We start from the raw sequence: 6,000 nt of genomic DNA on the forward strand, positions 1-6,000 counted from the left end.
AGCAGCCAATGGCCTGCTCATGGTGGTGAAAATAGGGAAGCAACCATAACAACAAGCAGCGATGCATGGAGGTAATCTTTTCTTTTTAATTTCTTTAATATTTATTTTTTTTCTTTTATTTATATTTTTTTGTTCTTCCCTTCTTCTCACTCCTTGCCACACACACACACACACACACACACACACACACACACACACACACACACATACACACACACACATGCACACTCCCTTACACACTATTAGCAGTCGCACACACACCCCACCCTTACTCTTCCTATCACACTTTCCATTTACACACTAGTACATACACTACCCCCCCTCACCCATGTAAACTTACATACTCACATACCCATTACACACGAGAACTCTCCCATTGCAACCATACTATCTCCATGTCCAAAACATGCACCTCCATAAACCCCATTCCCACACTTACACACTCACACACATTAAAACTAACAATTAATACACAACCCACACAAACACATGCACACAACCACACACACACACTTACTTACCCATGCAACACCCATTCACACACTCACTCACTCACAACTACCATATTACACTCACCCATTCACACATCATGCACCCATTCACTCCCATAAACAAACACACACTTCTAATTAACACACACCCAACACTCAATCATCCCTCACTCACTCATACCTACCTCACCCACTCACTCATCAATAATCCCTCACTCACTCATACCTACCTCACTCTCCCTACCCACTCATCCCTCACTCACACTCACTGATTCTCTCATAGTCATCCCTCATACCCACTCACTCACTCACGCTCATTCTCTCATACTCATCCCTCACTCATATCCATTCACTCATACCCACTCACTCATCCTCACACTCATACCTATGCTCACTCATATCCACACTCACTCATACCCATAACACTCACATCTCACTTATCCTTCACTAACATTCACATCTCACTTATCCTTCACTCACGCTCACACCTCACTTTCCCCTCACTCACACCAACCAAACACTCACATACTCACTCACACTCCCACTTACACACACACTATACCTCAAGGCTCACTCATACTCATCTTACTCACATTCTAAATTTGAACCTCTTGCTTTACATATTTGCATCAAAGTGTCATCCTTACTTGCAAATTTCCATATTGTCAGCATGACATGGTTTTGATACTTTGAGGAATTGCTTGCACCCATGCACATTGCATTTGAAAGGAAGAATTTAGCTTGATTTCACACATTGTGTTTCTCTTAACTTTGAAAATGGAAATAATGAAGAGAAAGTGTGGTATTTGACCACCATTGAGAGAACCTTAAGGTACTTCACAATCCTACTCAACAACTAAACAAAATAAGAAACAAGGAAATTCCAAATTATTTGATCCATCACTTACAATAAGGACCATAGCCACCTCTCACATTGATTTAGTTGTATGTGCTTGCAAAATGGCAAGGCGATCCAGTCTCCTTCCAAGGAGTGGACCCCTAGTCATGAAACTCTTACTTTCCCAATAACCTTCACAATGGATGAAGCAACATTTCTTGACTCTCTCCCATGAGATGTCTAAGATCCCTTAGATAGCTACCAACTCATTGTACACTTTGATCATGCTCAACTCTCCCAAAAAAGCTTTGAGGAAAAATTTATGGCCCTTAAAGATCAAGAAACTAGTAATTCTAGCAAGACCCTCAGACACAACATGGACACAAAGCAAGAACTTTTGAGCATGAAATCTGAACTAGATGGGATCAAGAACATGCTGTTGAATGTTGGAACATCAGGATCATCCTTTTACACCCTAATTGACCTTATCCAATGGAGGATCTTTGATCATACGGATCTGCTCACTGTAGGAGCTCATATGTCACAATCACTACTATGAGTGGGATAGGTAATACACCTACCCAATGAGACCAAGCCAAAGTACCCCTAGTGGTCAAGAAAATTGACAAGTATCTTGTTGGAGATGACCCATATAGCTTCATAGAGTAGTTTGAGAAAGTTTTTGAGGCCAATAACCTTATGGGAGATGCAAAAGCAAGCTAAAACCTTTGGGCTTTGCCTGGGCGAGAGGGGTCATACTTGGTTTATTGACCTTGTGCTACTGAGAAGGCTTCCTTTGCAGTCCTTAAAACTCTCTACATTAAGTGATTCACAGAGGTAGGCTATGGGGACAATTTCATTGTAAGACTGATGAATATTGAGCAACGCAACAAAGAGAGCATGCGAGACTATGTGTCTCAATTCAAAGGCCTCTGTAAGAGAATCCCACTAGCTAAAAGACTTGCTAAAGCAGTCACATGAAGGCTTTCTTCAAGGGTATTCGTGATGAAAAGATCTATGAGGCAGTGATGGCTATCAATTTTATGCTAGATCGAGAAAATCTTAATGGTGTCTTAGATGAAGAAATTTACATAGAAGACCTACACAAGGAGAGAACCTATCCTAGTGATGCCCCATCCACTATGTTGAAGAGCCTATCGAAGATGATGATTATACCCACCCATTTGTCTATTATGATGAATAAGGAAATGCCATGATTATGGACTATAGAGTGATTCTGATCATGATGTTAGGATGGGTAGAGGGCATGGCTTGATGCAACCTTGTGAGACTCTTACCTATTGGGACTTGTGGCCAATCTGATAACATATCCACATAGTGCCCACAAAAACAAGAATAACCAAAGGAGAATGAAACTCATCAAAGGTGTCTCAAGTGTGGAATCACTCACATGTATTCCGATTGCCCAAAGTGAAAAGCTAGCTCGAGCAAAGCTATAGTACACACTCTTCCCTTGACTCTCTTCACAAGTAGAAATGCCAAAAGACGAGGATGTGATTCCCATCTTGATTAATGCCATTACAAGAGTGAAAGCTAAGAAAAGTGGTATCAGTATCTCTTGCCCATCTCTCACTACTACTAGCTCTATCATTGGAAAGAAAAATACAAAGAAGAAAATTAAGAATGTTGCTCTTAAGCTCAAGAGTGATGGGGAGACCTTAGTTCCTGTAGTTGCTTCTAGTGCTGTTGAATGAGCAAGCTACATCTGCTCCACACATTGAACTAGATGCATTAGCCAAAGTAGATGAATACACTAACCCCGAGCATCACAACTTAAGTTGATTAGCAAGGTGAGGAATTGGGTGGAAGAGGCACAAGCTCAAATTAGGATTGAAGAAGGCAAGGACAATTTATAGCCACATGGCATTGATAGCACACTTACCTTGGCCTCAACAATTGGCCCTAACACCTTTGGAAGATGTGATACTGAGCTTGGTCCACAACAGCCTCTACCCAAGATTAGCAAAGGAAGTTATAGTATCAGGAAGTAGACCCTGGGCTTTTAGTTGCCCCAGCCTCTACAAGTGTATCCATCCCATTGGGCATGCTCTTCAAGAATAATCCTACCATTTGGACAATGTTCAAGACTTGGATTGATGAAAGTAATGAAACCCAACCTATTATGGAAAATCCATGACCTCCATTGCCTAGCTCCCCACTTACCCCCATCCTTAGTTCTCTTGGAGTTACTGTGTTCTAGGAGGGTATTGAACAATATGCACTTCTACCTATGCAGGCATTTAGTGATTCCATGAGAAGAGGTAGTATAGATACCAGAGTTGGTGTTAGTATTGTTAATCAGGAAGTTCTTAAGATGTGGGGCAACTCTCTAATTGAGCCTATCCACTTTAATCTCACTGTTGCTAATGGTTCTAAGGTGCGCCCCTTGGGTGTGTTAAAGGTCTAGTTGGTGGAGACCGCTAGTGTTAAGTTCTTTGTCACATTTGTGGTCATGAAAGGATTTGATTATGACCTCTTGCTTAACCAACCTTAGATGTATGACTCATTCTAGAAACATGCAATGGTCTAGTCTTTTTAGAAAATTGTAGTAAGGCTGTGGATATTGAAATGGAGAGTTGGAAGACTACCTTAGCCAATCAGGATGATATTTCTAACTTGTTGTGGGATGACACCATCTGTCTCCCAACACAAAAGCCCTTGAAAAAATATTCCATGCCTAGAAGATGAGCACGATACTAGCTTCATAGTCTTGCTACATTATTGGAGTTTCCATTCACTAAAGAAGGAGAGTACAAAGAAGCTAACGAACGTTTGAGTCAACATAGACTTAAGGAAGCCCCTATAAAACAATCTTGATATTCATGATGAACTTCCTTTTGTGCCATTGTTGATGATGTATGCTGGCCCATCATGAACATTTAAGCCAAAAGGCTTTAGTGCACACCAGTGGTGATAGACTTGAACTCCGTAAACGCCTCTCATTATTATGGAAACCACTCTTCAAGAACATGGGTGAGGCTAACATACTTATCTTTGAAGAGCTCTTAACATGTCCCTTTTGGCATTGGGCTAAACTACATATAAAGTTTTTTTTAATGATCATAATAATCTTTTTTATGTCCATGATGTCTCTGCTGATGACTCAGACAAAGTGGAGGATAGTGACTTTGAAGATGAATTGATTGATTATGAAAGTGATGTAGACTATGACTCTGATGGACAAACAATTGAGCAAATCGTAGTTGACCGAAAACCCTCCAAATAACTCACTTTGCATATTGATGTTGGCCTCGTCCATGCTAAATCCGACTTAGAATGGTTGGAGTACTTGAAGGCCATGGATTACAATCAAATGTAATCTCACATTTTTTACTCAGCTTCCTCAAAAGACCTATCTTTTGATGCTCCACCAACGTTAGAGGGGTATAATTCTAAGTCCAATTCTAGCATTGACTCAAATCATCTTGAAATCCCTCAGCCTACCCTAGCTCTCCACTCTAAGATGAACTTGTTGGTTCACTTCTAAAGGAAGCATCTTACAAAAGCCCAAAAATACATTGACTTTGATGCAGGTTCTCAATGTAAGCCCCAGGATCTCCCTAAATGCTTTACTTGTTTCAAGAAAGGGGATCAAATTGTCATTATGCTTTGTGCCAAACGCCAACAAAAGTCAAGGAATTTGACCTGGATGAGAAGGGGAAAATGCCTAAACATGCCTTTATTGCTCAGGATTTAAACAAGGAAGATGGGGAGGTTCTCATCTGATTACTCAAGGAGTTTTGTGATGTGCTTGCTTGGAACTACATGGATCGCAAAGGAGTGCCATTTTAGGTACTTACTCACACTATTCCCATGCGGCCAGATGTTAAACTTGTCAAATAGAGACGCTACCCCATGAATCCTCATTATGCTCAATATGTGAAGGAGGAATTGGACAAATTGTAGAAAGTAAGATTCACTTATGAGATTGAGCATACTGACTGGGTATCACCTGTTCTCGTAGTACCTAAAAAAAGGCAAAATTTGAGTATGTGCCAATTATAAGAAGGTCAATGTAGTGACCAAACGTGATCATTATCCTTTACCCTACATATATTACATGATTGAGAGAGTGGCTAAGAAGGCAACTTATATCTTTCTTGATGGATTCTTTGGGTATAATCAGGTTCAAGTTCATCGAGATGACCAGCCTAAGACTACTTTTGCCACTGAGTGGGTTATATTTGTTAACTCCATTGTCATGCCATTTGGGCTGACCATTGCACCCACCACCTTTCAATGATTGATATGCACCATCTTTAAAGACATGTTGTGTAAGTGGCTTGAAGTAGTCCATAGGACTCCTTGACCCGAGTGTTACCCTTGAGAAGAGCAGAGATGGCATCTAAGTCAATTGGTGAGGTCTTCCAAGTATCCATCTCTATCCTTACGGTATCCGTTATGTTGCCAAGGAAGATCAAGCCGTTACCCCAATATTCAATGACTCTAGCATTGCGCATCCAGGGTCGGCCTAATAGGATATCGTAGTCCACTCCCTTCATGACTATAAAGTCAATAGAGAACTGGACGCCTGCAATCTTCACTGGCCAATTTTTAAGTACCCCGAATGGCTATACTCTCATACCATTCACTAGTGTGACATTAAACCTAGTAGTTTCGATAGGCGGGTTTCCCCAATTCTGAAGCACT

Source organism: Lygodium microphyllum, chromosome 22 (assembly GCF_053477565.2).
Source record: "Lygodium microphyllum isolate KBCC chromosome 22, Lygodium_microphyllum_v1.1.10, whole genome shotgun sequence".
Lineage (NCBI taxonomy): Eukaryota > Viridiplantae > Streptophyta > Polypodiopsida > Schizaeales > Lygodiaceae > Lygodium > Lygodium microphyllum.